Source organism: Nanorana parkeri, unplaced genomic scaffold (assembly GCF_000935625.1).
Source record: "Nanorana parkeri isolate BGI_ZX_2015 unplaced genomic scaffold, ASM93562v1 scaffold1736, whole genome shotgun sequence".
Lineage (NCBI taxonomy): Eukaryota > Metazoa > Chordata > Amphibia > Anura > Dicroglossidae > Nanorana > Nanorana parkeri.
This window is the reverse complement of record NW_017308004.1, coordinates 154307-171134: the sequence shown is the minus strand read 5'-3', so window position 1 is coordinate 171134 and position 16828 is coordinate 154307.

The window sequence follows — 16828 nt, the reverse complement described above, 5'->3', positions numbered from 1 at the left end:
AGTCAAAGTATCGCAGCGCTGAATACTGAAAAATGGCCTGGCCAGGAAGGGGGTATAAACACCTGGTCTTGAAGTGGTTAAAAACCCCAAACATTTCTATATTTTCTAAAAGCAAAGGCCCTGTAAAAATATGCTAGTTGCAATTTTTTATGTTGCATGATATTTGCGTGGATGTAAAAGTACACTACAATGATTTTGTGGGCAGACAGACACAATATAATACCCAATTTTTTGGTAAAGTGAAAAAGATGGGCTTGTATCAGGTAAATAAATACCAAACGTGTCAGGCCTAAAAATTGTGTGTGCCTGTGAAATGGGGAAAAACTACAGTTTGTTCATAGGCATCATTTAACAGCCTTTGCCAACCATCAATTTAGAGTTAACAGTGAGTGATTGCCCCAGGAATTATTGCTTTCAAACGTTGATGGGGAAATGTAACGTGTGGTGCAATTGTTCTTTTCGCACAAAGGCGCACCTGACGCATGTTTGCATTTGTATGCGTGTGTACATGGGGGCAGAGAGCTTACAAAGGGATTTTTTTTATTATTATCATATGTCACTTTCATTTTTTTAAACTTTTTTTTTCTTACACTTACCTTTATTTCTATCACATGGCTAACAAACCCCCTAGGTGATAGCATAACCAAAGTGATAATTCCACATTATGGAAAGATTGCCAACTATGGACCCGACTGAAACTGGTAAAGCACAGATCATGCTTCACCAGCTTCTTCTCTTGCCACAGCAGCCTGAATCCTCGTTGCTTCCAGGCTCAGTTACCGGAGGGAAGGTCAGATAACGGATCTGTGCTAATTTTCCTCCGGTCCACCTGTTGACAGCCACAGTACTGGTCCCCAGTTTGGACAAGGCACAGCAAATGCCAGGATACACATCAGAGATGGGGGAGCACCACGATTTCATCACCATACAATGGAGCCACCCAGATGACTTGTCACTTGTATGTGAATACCGAGTGTCAGCAAAAAAACATAATGGCTGCAGCCTGATATTAACTGCTTTAGGACCAAGATGTATATATACGTACAGCAGTTCTAAAGTGGTTAAAACAATTAAAAATAATTTAAATTAGAAGGATATTTTATCAATCAGGCATTTCAGGATGATGTCCTGTCACCTTAACTTGTCCCCAGGTGCACCAAGATTAAAATTCTATATAAATCTGAGCCTTACATGAAATGGAAACACAGGCACATGTAACACCATTGATCTGCTCAGATGGATATGGATGGATTGGTTTACCTTCAAACCCACTCATATATTACACAGTGTCCAAAAACAACACTCAGCACACTGAAACTAAGCAAGGTTAGCACAGATATTTTAGGTGAAGACAAAGTCACACCTGGCAATCTTTCTCCCTGGGCCAAAAGTGATCAGTGCTGTTAGGTCCGCGGTGTGGGCCCGAGATGATGAGGAGGACCTCCCTTGCAACCCTGTCTGATGAGCACTGGGTTGGAGACAGTGTGTGTCAGGCAGGGGGTGCACGGGTGCCGGATCAGGATACCAGGTGTCAGCAACAGGTAGTGTGCAGGCAGGATAGGCAGCCGTGCAGGATCCTAGAAGGCAAATAGAGAGGTCAGACAAGCCGGGTTGGTAACAGGCGGGCAGCGAAGTACAAGGCGGAATCCAATGGAGAGTCAAGAGGCAAGCCGGGTCAGTAGGAGGCAGGCAACAAGGTACAGAAGGGTAATCCAGGAGAATAGTCAGGGAGGAAGCCAGGTCACAGGTATCAAACAGGAGCAAGATCAACAGACGACTGGTGCTGGCTGAAAATCACACAGCAATGATCTAAAGCCCTGTGGGGCTTTAAATAGGCTGAAGGCGTGTACTGCGCGTGCGCTGCCGTGATGACGTCACCCGCGCACGCCAGTGTAATGACGTCACGCCGTGCGGGGCGGATCCCGCCGGGTCACAGGGCGTCTGCGCCTGCGCGGCCCAGTGATACTGCCGGGATGTCCCCTCCGTGTGCGTCCGCTCACACTGGCTCGTACTGGGACATTGTACGTCCCTCGGACCGGCACCCGACCTGGAGCCACTCGGACCGGGACCCGACAAGTGCTCATCCTTTAACTAAGTGGTTCAATAATTTAACATTTAGCAGTGATGTCCGGCATATTCTCATGGACTCAATAGTCATACTACCCCCAGCTGCTGTCATCTTATTCATATTTTTATCATGCTAAAACCCTATTTTAATCTCTTATGAAACCTGACCTCAGGAAGTCCAAAGTATAGGACAATCCAAGCATTTTGTATATACTTGCTATTATTCTGGACATTAGTAACTCATTTTTTTCTCTTCCCTTCTTTTCCTTTCTTTGTACTCTACATGCCTTTCTATTCTGAGTAAGATGCCTTAGTCACAACACACATGTATTTTTATAATGGAGAGCCTCTTCTTTACTGGCAAATCTAAACATTTTTGGACCACAAACTATTACAATTTTATATCTGGTGAATGTAATACGTCCATTTTCCTCAAATTGTCTACAATTGCACAACGGCCCCGATGTGAACTAGAAATTCTACACAAGAGATATCAACTGTGTTTGTAATTGTTATTGTTGGTACATGTGTGACAAACAGATCACTACTTACACACTTCCTATACCCGAGATCTAAACTACATTGGATATAAACAGTAAGCATATTCTCTTTACCTCTCACTTTGGTGCTAAATTTAAAATGTAAGAAGCCACTAGCATAACTTAACCCAACCACCAATTGTTCTGCTTGTGCTTTGTCAATAAAATTTATCTTTTTAAAATGTCCTTACATTATCTTGCCCATATAGTCTACCCAAATCTATCCTGAAGAAGGTGATGAGAACTAGGCCTGAACGGTGGAGGTTTTTGACTCACAGTTATTTCCACAACTACCCCCAAGATGCTACATGTAAAGATCATGACAGAGCCTTGGACCAGAATAAGGGTAACTAGCTATTTTAAAATAGCTCACCATTACCACAATTCCATGTTCAGCATTGAAACACTAATATATATATATATATATATATATATATATAGACAGTATATATATATTTTTTAAACAGTTTTAAGTTTAAAGCGGTAGTAAACAGGAAGGGAAATTTACATTTTGGGCCCCCAGAAGGTGTATGCCATAATGTGCTAGTTTGCACAGCATATTAGCACATTATGACCGACTTATTTTGCAGGCGATTCCCTCCAGCGATGCACTGTCACCTCTCTCATCTGTTACCAGTGCTTCCATCTTCACTCGGTCTTCTTGCGGGTTCGGCCTCTTGATTGGCTGGGCCAGGATGAAGAACCCATGAGCACGGGGGTTACTTTATTACAGTGCAGTACCTTGCAGAGCATGTGCACTTAGCTGTGCATGCATGGCTCAGTGCACACAAACACTGACAGGCAAGGAGGCAGCAATTATGACAAAAGAGACATACAGAGCCTCCTCTGTCATAAAATTCCTACCTTATTTTATTTTAAATTATTTTTATGTTTTGGTTTTTTTTACTTCCACTTGAAGGTCTAATAGTAAGCCATGTACCTTTTTGTATGTGCAGCTGCTTCTTTAAGTGAACCTGTGACCAAGATCATGATCACTAAATCACAAGATCATGTACACTAAATTATTTACATATTCTGAACATGTAGTAAAAACACTTTTTAAACTGAGCCCTCATATACCTATAAGCATTGTGAAGATTGTATTTTTAATAGTTCACAACACAGGCATTGGGTTTTTCTATGAGAACAGAATCTTGACAGCCCTCTAATGTAAACACACAGCAGGTGTTTCTAAGCTGTTAGAAACCAACTGAAACTGACACTAGTCTTTGTTGTGATGTGAGAATGAATACCTTCCCATTAACACTTTTCTGACCAATTCACAGATATATATATAGGGTTGCCACCTGTCCGTGATTCACCCGGACAGTCATGTGATTGGCTGTCACAGTGATCACTTGATCAAGAACCCTTTCCCCTCTTTCATTAGCAGCGACAAGGGGTTAAAAATAGCAAAAAGAGTTTAGGAATGATTTGTTTTAAAGCATATTTACTGCTGGTTATATAACAAACTATGTAAAAATTTGTTTAATGCCCATAGTCTAGGCAGAGGAACACTTTAAACATCCTGGGGGGAATTAATCAAAACTGGAGCAGACAAAATCTGGAGCAGATGCCCATGGCAACCAATCAGCTTCTATCTTCAGTTTGTTCAGTTAAGTTTTGAAAATAAAAGAGAGATGCTGATTGATTGACATTGATTGGCACAGCTGCTCCAGATTTTTTGACTGCTTCTGATTTTGTCTGCTATAGTTTTGATAAATTCCCCTCCCTGTATCTTCACAGCAACTTTTGATACTAAGCAGTATTTTCAATATGTATAGTGTGAACTGTATATCGTGTAGAATACTACATAGAATGCTACTATACTTAGTACCTATTATGGTTTTATGTTTGCATTTCTTTTTGCTTTTTTGACATACAGCAAGTTTACATCCTTTATCATATTATAATTGGCTGCTTGAAGCAAATGGAGTGGCAAGATGTAAGTAAAAACTCCTATTATTAAAATAAGGTCATGTATGACTTGCACATGGATTGTATAAAGGCTGTTTTAACAGAAGAACCTAAACACTAAACTCAGGAGTTAAATCTTAAAAATGCATACAAGTACCTTGACTATTAACAATACTGGACTGTATTTGTCCATCACTCAGCTATAAATCCTCAAATCGTCTCTGAATTGGTGCTGACACTGTCCTTCCTTCTGGAGGGGGGCTACTTTTGTTTCCCATGGTCCCTGTGTGTGTGTTGTAAAGTAGTCACCGCTCCAAGCTCACACCCATGATGGACTACAATCTCACATTTAGTTTACAAATTTGTATCAAGATTGTAGTCTATCATGGGAAGAAGGAAGGACAGTGTCCGCACCAATTCAGTGAGGATTTGAGGATCTAAAGCCAAGTGATACACAGACACATTTTTGTTAATAGTTAAAGGAGAATTACAGAGTGAGTAAAAAACACTCATTCCATAATTCAAGCCGACCTGTGCCACTGAAGCTGACTGTCAGTCACCACTCCCCGCAGGGATTCCCCGCTCCCCTCTCCATTTCTTCACTGCTGACTGGAGGAATGGATGGGGGAGGGGACGGGCACAGCTTGCTCTGACTTTAGAGAGGCAGAACCAGCTGTCAATCAGCCAACAGGGTGGATCTCAACAGTATGCAAGATCCACCCCGCTGGCTGATTGACGGCTCTGCACTCTCAGAATATAGCGGCCAAAAGCCCACTATATACTGAGTTTTGGGTCACCAAAGGGCATTAGTATTTATCCTCCTGTGACCTTGAAGGGAACTATGACCAAAGAAGGTTGGCCAATAGTTCTATTTTAAAAGGTACTTGAATGCATTTTTAGGATTTAACTCTTAAGTTTAGTGTCACTTTAAAAAGTAAGATTGGGACTTTATGGTCTAATTAAAAGACAAAATATTGTGCTTCCTACTAATAATAGCCTGTTTATTTAATTCTATATGGTACAATAAAATGTGAACTCTGCTTTTTTTTTTTCTCAAGGTCACATTGATCAAACAGCCAAAGCATACATCTAAGATTACAACGATAGCTTGGAAGAAAGGACGACAAATAATGATGCTGAATGACAATACCTGGGGATTAGTAAACTATGAATGATTATCACATCTATCTCCGAACACAGGCTGTTATATGAACATGAGCATAGTATCCAATATGTAGAATGTTGGGACCAAAATGTTGGGCTTAGTAAAATGAATACAGTTTCAAGCCCTGGGACAATTTTATAAAACTTATCAAAGCTTTTATCTGTGTTTTCAGAACTTTACTAATATACAATTTTGCTAACTACCTCGAAGAGTAGTAAGATGTCGAATTGTGTCTTACAAATAATATGCACATCAGCAAACATGAAGAACAGACAGATTTGTAACACTTAAAAGGAGAATTATGAGGCAATTGATTTTCACTCAGCCTCATAATCTGAGCCGACCTGTGACAATGACACTGTCACAGGTCGGCTCAGTAGATCGGGAAGTGAGAGAACACATACCGTCGCTCGTTCACTTCTCGATCTATCCCTGCAGAGAGCCGTGACTGTCACTCACGGCTCTCTCCAGGGATTCCCCCTCCTCCTCTGTCCAACCCTCCGGCGCTGACTGACGAAACGGAAGGGGGAGGCGGCAGGCACAGCTGGCTCTGCTTCCTCTCAGTATACCGCGAGCTGCAGCTCGCGGTATACTGAGCTTTGGGTCACGGGTGAACGCTAGTTTGTGTTCTACCGTGACCCTTAGGAGAACTATGGGGAAAAGCCCTGACCCCATAGTTCTCCTTTAACGATGGTATGCCTGATCACTAAAGTGGAGCTCCAGTAATGGCTTTTCGTTTGTAGTAGGGTAGTGTTAGAAACTCTGTTCAGATTTTATTGTTGGCTATGTCCCCACTGGGAGATATCACCTTACCTCCAGTCCCCCAGGGGCACCTGTAAGAGGAAAAAAAAAAACTTTGGTCAGGTTTGTCTGCAGTCTAGACCCCACTTTAAAAAATGTCCCTGCCCCTTCAGTCCTGGAGTCAACAGGTGCAGACAGACAAAAATGTGGACATGAAAATTGTTACAAATCTAATAAAGGTTCTAATTCTTGCACACTCAAAAGCTTCAAAAGTTCAAATTGCTTCGTAGCAATCTCCGTGCACCTTCATGGTTCAATCGGTCTCAATCTTGTGCCTCCTGTTCCATTTGGGTAAGGCTGGGCACACACCTTACAACCATCGCAAGACTTTTGTCTTGCGATGGTTGTAAGGTACTTAAAAAAACGTACGATCTGCCTATGTTGCATAGGCAGATCGTACTTGCGATGATCGCAAGCCACGCCCCCTGAGGGGCGGTCTTCCGATGACCGCAATGCTGAACGGGCAGTGTGCGCTTGCGCACACCGGCCCGTGCGGCTGTTATCGTACGGACATGCCACAAACCCGCCGAACATCATACGATGCTCGGTGGGTTTTCGAACATGTCCGTAAGTTTAAAGTCGTGCGACCTTACAGTAGTAGAGGTCGCACGGCTTCCACACACCTTACGATCATCGTACGATCGCGGGATTTCCCGCGATTCTCGTACGATAATCGTAAGGTGTGTGGGGACCCTAAGACTCAGAACCTGCTGCTTAGTGCTCCTTTTGCTCTAGGTCTATAGGCCTGCCCCCCTGCAGCTTCCTAGTACACCATAGCAAGCAGAAAGACATGCAGGCCAAATGCAGAACTCTGGGCAAATGCAATATTAACCCTTGCAGTGGGGCCCTGTACTGCAAGGGTTAAGTGAACCTCGATCCTGGCTTGCTCTTACACTACTCTCTCCAGCTTGTATCCCCCTCTGCTCCTGTGATAGAATGTCCCTCAGCATCCTCACGTTCTATACACTGTATAGAACGTAATGACTCACAGGACCTTAGGCCGCTGGAGCGGAGTGGGAGCAAGGCGGAAAGGAGTGGTTTAAGAGCAAGCCGGGATCGTGGTTTTGTTGTTTTAGCTTCTTAGACGAAACAAGAACTTAACCCTTGCATTGCGGGGGTAGCCCCACTCCAAGGTTTAAGATTTTATTTGCCCGGAGCTCTACTTTAATATTAGAAGTCTGGAGAAACAGAGCCATAATGGTGAGTGAGAATATTACATTACTAATACTGTCCACTCACCTAAGCCCCACTGAATCCAGCAGTGAAGATTGGTGACATAGCCTTGTTTATTTAGAATTCTATGGCAGCAGTTTGCATTAAGATGTACAGAAGAGTTGGTTTTATGAACACTATATATAAAAGGAGCAACCTATCAATACCCAGTGTATTCAAAGTCATATACACATGCACACCTATAGGTTTGCAATCTGCATAAAGAAAGAAAATGTTTAAGAAAAAATATGAACATCTTAAACCTTTAGATTAAATAATTCAACAATTACCAAAGCTGAACGTAGCAGAACATGAAGATATTTTAAATCACAATTTACAATAATGTGAATATTGAAACAAACCAAAGAAAACCATCAATGTATCACTTTATATGAACACACACACACACACACACACACGTAATAGCACATATATTGTCCCCACATTTAGCAGTGCTAAAACACAATATTTTGTAATTTTGCTGAAACCACACCACAGTGCATATTTACAAAGCAGTAAATGTGATATTTACCAAACATTCACAGATAGTGAAGTGATCACTTTAATTTTAAACACATGCAATGTAAGAGTTACCTGCTGTAAATATATGGTGAATGTCATATGCATTGCTTTATAAATATGCCCCTATGAAATTCTAATACAAATAATAAAAGCATCTACAAAAAGTTAGCCAATTTTACGTTCCACTCTACAAAGCAATCAAAACATCGAATGCTCCTATTTGTTTTATAAATAGTCACATACATACAGCAGATGTATTACAATAACTTACAGTACCACACATGTGACTTGCATGTTCAATTGTTGCATTAAAATGGTGATTTGCAGGCGCCTGTGTAGCTTTGCCCAATAAAGCTGATTTTTTTTACTGTGGGAAATTTACAACAATGACTTCAGTTTCTTTTCAACCAACTGAAAGGACCTACGTCTTTCGTAGGTCACATTAAATTCACGCGATGATCCAAAGAAATAATGGAATACAAGGTCTCCCTACAATTGCACTATAGGGGAGCGCAAACTATTACAACATATTTGCTACATGCTAGAAAAAGAATACAACTGAGATGTAATTAGCATATTTCTAAAAGTGTAGTATAAAAGGTGGCCATACACCTTACAATTATCTGCAGATTTTCTGTGGTCAAATGGAAAAAGTGCAACAGATTGGCCCAGGCGGAGATTACTCCATCCACACAGTTAGGTGTAGATGGAAGAATCTGTTGCACCTTTTCCATCTGACCACAGAAAATCTGCAGATAATTGTAAGGTGTATGGGCCAGCTTAACTGTCGAGCACTTTTACTGTCACTTGTAATGTGATCAATGTGTATTTATTACACCTGCCTTCTAATGTAACAATACCATTAAACAGAAGCATAAAACAAAGTTAATTCCACCTGCCCCAATCTGTAGCAGGTTCAATGTGCTTTTCATACTTACATTTTTTCAGAGCACTATTTTCCTTTCCAGGGTGTTTATTAATCCTCAGTTTTCAATTACTGTAAAAAGTGTGCTGTAAAAAAAATGTGTATCCTTTCCACCAGTTTGTCTGTAAGTAAGGGAGAGAGCCTGAAAAGTGCTTGCAGATGCATTGGTGCCTTCCATTACAGTGGTCTGAATACCCCCTGAAAGCCCCTACCTCTGGTATGTGAGAACGAGTCTGCTGGCTCACAGTATTGTCTGTGAAACCAAGCAAAGACTATTCAGTTACCCTGGAGTTCTCATGTGGAATCAAGCAAACAAAAGTCTTCTCTTCCCTCTTCTCAGCTCATTTCTGAACCATTTCAGCAACAGGAAGAAAGGGAAGCCTAAAATTCATTACGTTGTTTTAAGCAGTTTGTGGTATGCCACAATTTTAAATATTAACTAAGTACGTAGAACAATTCATGTTAATTAATAACACAGTGTGCAATGATGTGGGTTTTCAAAGTATTAATGAAACAAATAATATTTATACTTGGGGAATTTAGAGTTTTCTAGTAAATTATTCATTTACTAGATTTCACATTGCTGCACTACACTACACCCTCAACTTTGCATGTACTATCCAATTATAGGCTCATGCCCAGGTAAAAGCTGGAATAATAAATGGACTCAAACACAATGAGGCCCAGTTCACACTTTGGTGTTCAGTGAACGTGCACCAAAAGAGTGCGTTATGGTGTCATTACTTGTCAATGGCACCCCGAACGGCCAGGAAAAGGCATGTTTTTGCCTGGATGTTTGGACGCAAGTCAAAAAATGTGGGAAGTTTGCAGCTGAAAATTCTGCATGAGCTTCTTTGTCACATTTGTTGCGTGTGCAGCAGTCCATTGAAATGAATGGGCTGACGCATGTCAACTGCGGCAAGACCGCTTGCGAAAGCATAATTATGAATCTCCAAGTGTGAACCAGGCCTGATATATACTGTATATTGTGAGGTACCGGCTATTAGGGTGAGGGCCTCCATGGATTTGGGGATGTGGAGAAAAAAAAACCTGTTTTCTTAGATTTTAGAAAGTTTTGTTCTGGGTCCTGGAGTCCGGAAGTGTTGTAGAGCTTTGGGTGGGATAAAGCTTCTATTCGTAGGTCCACATCTTACCTGATAGCCAGACCTCATTGTTAGTCTCAGCTGTGCTCAGGCCTTTATATATATTATACAAGCGATCGGGCGTCTTTACAGACGCCGGACCGCTTGTATGTAAACGGTCATCGCTGCCCGTTTAAAAACCTGGCGGGCACGAAGGACGTCTAAAGACGCCCACCCGCATCCAGGAGACTACTGTCCGGCCGTCTTTCAGCGTTCGGCGGACGGGAAGTGGTTAAGAAAACTGGGGAAGAAAAGAAAAAGGTATGCAAAAAAATAAAAATCTGGCAATTATCTAGAAGTATCTCTTTGTAGATTGTCATTACTAAACACTTCTAAATGTGTCTTTGTTGTTATTTTGAAGATATGGGTAAAGTTCCTCTAGAATATATATATAATTTGGTTTATTTTTTAAAAGCATATGAAATCTTGAGGTCTTCTAGTCTGGGGAACATCAACTGCAACACAAAAGTTGCAGCCTTCTGGCTATCAGTTCAAAAGTTTGTTGGCTCACTTTTGTGAGGAAGGTCCTGCTGACTTCCACAAAAGAACTCACACATACAGAGGGCCACACCTTTTATATTGGCATCTGTCTCTGCTTAATTAGGTGCAAAATCTAAAGTGAAGTCTTTCATCTCAGCAAGCATCAGTCTGGGCATTACATACCCACAGTACTGAACCCCATCCCTTTCCTCCTCTGAGGCTGCCTGTCACAATATATATGTTATAAATATTATGACAGACAATCTGTCACTGTCCAAACATGCAGATAGTATCCGTTTTAGCACAGCAGGAGTAGGACTGATTAGAGTCAGATGGTTGTTGACCCACAAAAGGGAATCAGGCTAGCCAGCCAGTGCTCCAGGCCTCTAATGTGTCCAGGCCTGAAGGACAGGCACTTTGATGAGACTGACGCCTGAGGGGAAGTTTCAGTCTGAGCGGCAACAGACAGAGGGTCTAAAAAGCCTGTATAGCCATAAGGCTGATTACTGACAAAACGCCTGAGACGGTACATGTGCTGTTGGTATTGGGGAAAGGAAAGTGTGTGAAAATCTCTCAGATGTAGCCCGGATAGCAGCAAAAACCAGACAGGCTTATTCTACATTTGTGAATTTATTCTTAAAAAACGGAATGAGTTGCCTGTATGTGCGTATAGTACATATGTATGTACGGTTAAGACTCTTGATAATTACATTGTGATATAAAGTGAATCTGACATGACAAAAAAAGTTACTTGTTACAAAATACATACATGTATCTAGCCTTCAGCTAAGCTAGAACTAGAAGTTGTCCCCTACAATTATTTCCATTGAATACTTAATAAACCCCTCTACACTGTGGTTTCAACTATTCAGGGCTGAATTTAAGTAGTATTAAACTCTCAAACTTTTCTCAATAATGAAGTCAGATCAAACAAGTAAACATTGCCCAGAAAAGTATTTCTTTAAAGTTTTGCCCAAGCACAGTCATCATGTTTCCGAACAGCCGACTCTCTCAGCTTAGCTTCCCTGAACTTCCTGTAGTATGAGATCACAAGGGACAGTTCAGTCTCCAGCAGCTATCCATCCATTAGCCTGGAGAAGGGAGGATGAAAGAGGAACAGGAAGCAGGGAAGTGGATTGCCCTGCTGTGCCTGAGACACACACACACAGCTAACTAGCACATACAAGGGTGGCTCCACAGAACCCTGCAAGGGAAAGGAGCCACCCTAAAACAGCATATTAGGGCCGGTGCTCAGGGGACCAGCTGATTCTGCAGGAAACTAAAACTTTTAAACATCAATGAGCAGCATCCATTGTAAGTGATTTAACCCCTTCCCGACCGATGATTGGATTATTCCGTCATGGTCTTTCAGTTCATTAAAGACCTGTGACGGAATAATCCTGTCATGCGGTAAAATGAGCCGTGAAGGGACCAGCGCTAATTGAGTTCATGCACTGTGATCACTGCGATTATTAATAATATTTTACAGGATTTATATAACGCCCAACAGTTTGCACAGCGCTTTAGAATATATGGAAGACACTACAATCACAATACAATTCAAGACCAGATGGTAAGGAGGGCTCCGCCCATGAGGGCATACAATCTAAAGGGGAGGGGCAAGTGATACATGAGGAGGTAGCTGTGTGGGGATGAATTGTTGAGAACGTGATGGTTGAGTGGTTAGTTTGAGGTGGGATAGGTAATTGCAGTGATCACATGTAAGGCATCCCGGGGACTTACCCGACCGGCGTCTCGGAGACGAGGGGTGGCTCCGCCCCCGGTCCGCCAATGTCACGCCTTTCCGCCTCCCTCCTCGGCTTAAGCCGCTGCTTCACACTTGTCTGGCGTTCCAACAACCGATGCGGACGCCAGACAAGAGCTGGAGATCTACAAAGCTGCCTGAACTTGCCTCTCAACCTTATCCCACTGGAACCACTGAGACCACTGATACCATCCAGCTCGACAGAAGCTTCCAGGGCAGCCATCAGAAATTTTGGGGCCCCTTACACGGTCTAGGCCGGGCCCCCCGACGCGCTGGACGCAGGACCCACCTGAGAACCCACACATACCTGAGAGTGACCCTGCAGAGCCCACCATAGATGCTGCACAGCCCATTGGATACTCTCTATGGTGGGCTCTGCAGGGCCTCAGGTGGCCTGGTCAGGGATGCATCTCCCTCCCTCCCTGCTCCTCTTAGCTGCTCCTGGTGCCTGTACACCTGGCCTCCTCTGCCACCAGACTGGCTGGAAGTGACACAATGTCACTTCCGGACAGTCCGATATCAGAAGAGCAGCGGGTCTGATGGGGCCCGGCCCCCTCCTCACCTGTCACCGTCGGCCAATACTCATGAAAGGGTCCTGAACGGGCCCCTGCCTGGGCCCCTTACATGAGTATCGGCCGTATCCCCCTGATGGCGGCCCTGGAAGCTTCCACAAGCACCAGGAACCATAATCACTGCCACTGCAGGATTGGATTTAAAAGGCAGCAGCCAACCGCAAGTATTAACCCCATCAGTGACTGTAACTATCAAGGGTTGAATTATTACTGTGGAGTGGGGGAGACTTCAACTTACTACTGCTATTGCTTATGAATTATTTAAGCCTATGCACCTTGTACTGTAATGTGGGGAGAACATACAGAGGTGCTGCTCTTTCTACTGACTTACCTAGCCTGAATCACTATTTTGTGCTGTAAATATAACATACAAACCTACTGTGGTTGCTACGGAGTTCACTAGACCTTACCTTATATTAATTGCAAAGAGAACTTCTCAATCCTGATCAGGTACTACGAGCAGACTCCGGTCAATTAACCATTGATGTGCTGAAAGGGGATAATTAGGCTACTTTCCGTGTCCTTGGGAGATTGTGCGATGATGCATTTAGGTTGACCATTGCCACTTCTTACTCCTTGTTCAGAGCACGTGACCCAGAACGTGTTTCTGCAGCTGAGTTCCATCTCCCACCTTAAGGGGTATTACATCACAGTGCTGTTACAGCTACTGTGCCCATTTGCAGCTCACAGTGTGTTATAAAAGTGATACTAAGTATCACTGAGGAGAATACAGTATCTACTCAGAATACTTAGGGGTCTATTCACTAAGCTGCCGACTGGGTATGCACTACTAGTTGGTCTCACTGTGCAATATTATCATTTTTTGTATTGGTTTTGTATTGATTTGCTTTTCCCATTATTATGTGTACTCACCTTGTATGTATATGTCCTATCTAGGCTTGAAATACGTTCCTGGCTCAGTGGCACCCGACCTTCTCCTTGTGATGCTCTAATGATTCCATGTCTGCATTGAAGATATTATCGTATAATGTACGGGGTCTCTGCTCTCCAAACAAGCGGAACACTGTGGAGGGAACTGAGGTACCTGGGAGCACAGGTAGTAATGTTGCAGGAAACTCATTTTCGTGATAATGCTGTACCCAAGCTGCCTAGACATATGTACTCTGGTTGGTATCTTAGCAACTCCCCCATACCCAAGTCATGCAGGGTTGCGATAGCTGTCCATAAACGGTGCCCCGTTCAATACCTTGACCAACTGACAGACCCTGTTGGTCGGTTCTTATTTTTAAAGGGATCCATTGAGGGCCAGATATTCACCTTTGCCACGGCATATGCTCCCAACACCCGTCAGCTTACGTTTCTGGACTCTATGCTGTCTAAACTGACAGATTTCAAGGAGGGCCTGCTTGTGCTGGGAGTGCTTGCAGCCCAGACCAGACCAGTTTCATAATGGGGAGAGAGACTAGGGATAGCTCCCTTGGGGCGATCCAAGCGGTTCACTGGGCTACCCACCATGCCTCTCATCCTCCTCTTGTCCACTGACGCCGAAAAAGTGTTCGACAGGGTGGATTGGACGTTTCTGAGGATAGTGCTGGAGACCCTGGGGCTTGGCCCCCAAATGATGAGCTGGGTGGCCTCTCTCTACAGTGACCCATAGGCCCTTGTGAAGATGAATGGTACCCTTTCCAGCCCCTTTAGAATTGGAAATGGCACCAGGCAGGGATGCCCCCTATCCCCGCTCCTGTTCGCACCAGCCCTGGAGCCCTTCCTAAATAAGGTTTGCAGTAACCCTGATATTAAAGGCCTGACAATTGGCTCCCAGGAACATAAACTATCTGCCTATGCAGACGGCATCCTTTTGTTTGTTACGGACCCCGTCACCTAGCTCCCTAATTTGGTCTCCGAATTTGCCCATTCTGGACAGCTATCTAACCTCAAAATTAACTATCATAAGTCTGAAATTCTTCCCCTTAATGGTCCCGTCGGCAATGGCCCACCAGTTGAGGCACAGCTTCCCGTTCTCCTGGTCCACGACGGCCATAAGATATCTGTGTATTCAACTGACCAACCACTGCTCCCGCCTTTATGCACACAACTTCGAACCCTTACTACACAACCTCCAGAGAGATCTCCAGGATTGGGATCGCACATCGTTCACGTGGCTGGGTCGCATTAACATACTGAAGATGACGGTGCTCCCTCGCGTCCTCTTCTTTCTGCAGATGATACCTATTTTCCTGCCTCATACATACTTTGTAAAACTTCGTAGTCTGTTTATCCGCTTTGTTTGGGGGGGCATAGCATATACCATTCTGCGCAGGCCTAAAGGGCCCGGGGGATTAGGCCTACCTGACATTAACCTCTACTATAAGGCTATCTCTCTCCAGAGGATTGTGAACTGGCAATTTGACGTTTCCACTAAGCTCTGGGTACAGATGGAAAAATGCATGGCAGGTCGTGATTTAGCTCCCCCTGGGTGCCTAGTGCTAGTCGTGGTCTCTCTGACCACACGTCCCCCCTGACTCATCAGACCCTCCGGCTGTGGGACAAACTGAATGCAGGAGGTCTCCTCTCACCCCTGCTGTCCCCACTATCTCCACTGGGGGGCTATCCATGGTTCCCTCCCGGGGAAGATATTTCTTTCTTCCGCTGCTGGGACCTGCAAGGAGACTTCCGCTGCCACACCCTTTGAGTCCCTATGTGCGGGATCTACATCCCCGGATCGACTGGTATCATTCTTTTATGGCCTGCTTCTGTCCACACTCACAAGTGATAGACCGAGGTTCATTGGGGACTGGGAAAGGGAGCTGGGACGGAATCTCTCAGATGATCAATGGCACTTGATATACCGATGCACGAAACCAATTATAAACTGCTGTCCCGGTGGTATCGCACTCCGCTCTACCTGAGCACCATATACCCGGGGACACCCTCACACTGTTGGAGGGGCTGTGGGCAGCCAGGGGGCTTCCTACATATATGGTGGGAATGCCCTCTAGTACGGGGATTCTGGCAAGATATTCGCACACAAATTAAACTTATCACAACGGTTGACATACCAGACGATCCCATTCATATGCTGTTCCACCTCCCTTCCACGTCTATTGGCTCGGATAGGAGGGGTGTCCTGCCCCATCTTTTGGATGCGGCAAGGAGACTCATCCCCAGATACTGGAAGCAGACAATAATGGGTGGTGCAGGTCACACTAATCCAGGAGGCAGAGGAATGGGTGGCGAAGAGCGGAAACAAACCTGACCGCTTCTACTCTAAATGGGCAGCATGGTTGCACTATGTATCTAACCCGCCTTGACGGGTGCTCTCATGAGGTTACCCAGGTAATGGGCTGATAGGTCATCCCCCAGGTCTTGGCCTTCTTTGATGGTCTCACTTTGTGAGCTACCCAATAGCACTGGATATCAGTTAGTACTGTCTTTGATACTCTGAGACAGGTTGGTGCACGATAAGCTAATACTCATGGTGGTGTCGGAGACACCACTTACTTTCCTTGAGGTCGACTTACTTTCCGTGAGGTCGAGCCTATATGACATGATGTAGCCGGGCTGAATACCCGCTTATTGTGTTATAATGTGGTTATGTATGTCATTGTATTTCTGTAACTTTTTATTTTATTTTTGATGTCGGGGTCAATGTTTGACCCACTTTTGCTCCTTGAATGTTCCTTTGTGACTGTAACTATTTGAAAAACAGCAAAATAAAGATTATACAAAAAAAAAAAAAAGAAACCATAGTTCTCACATG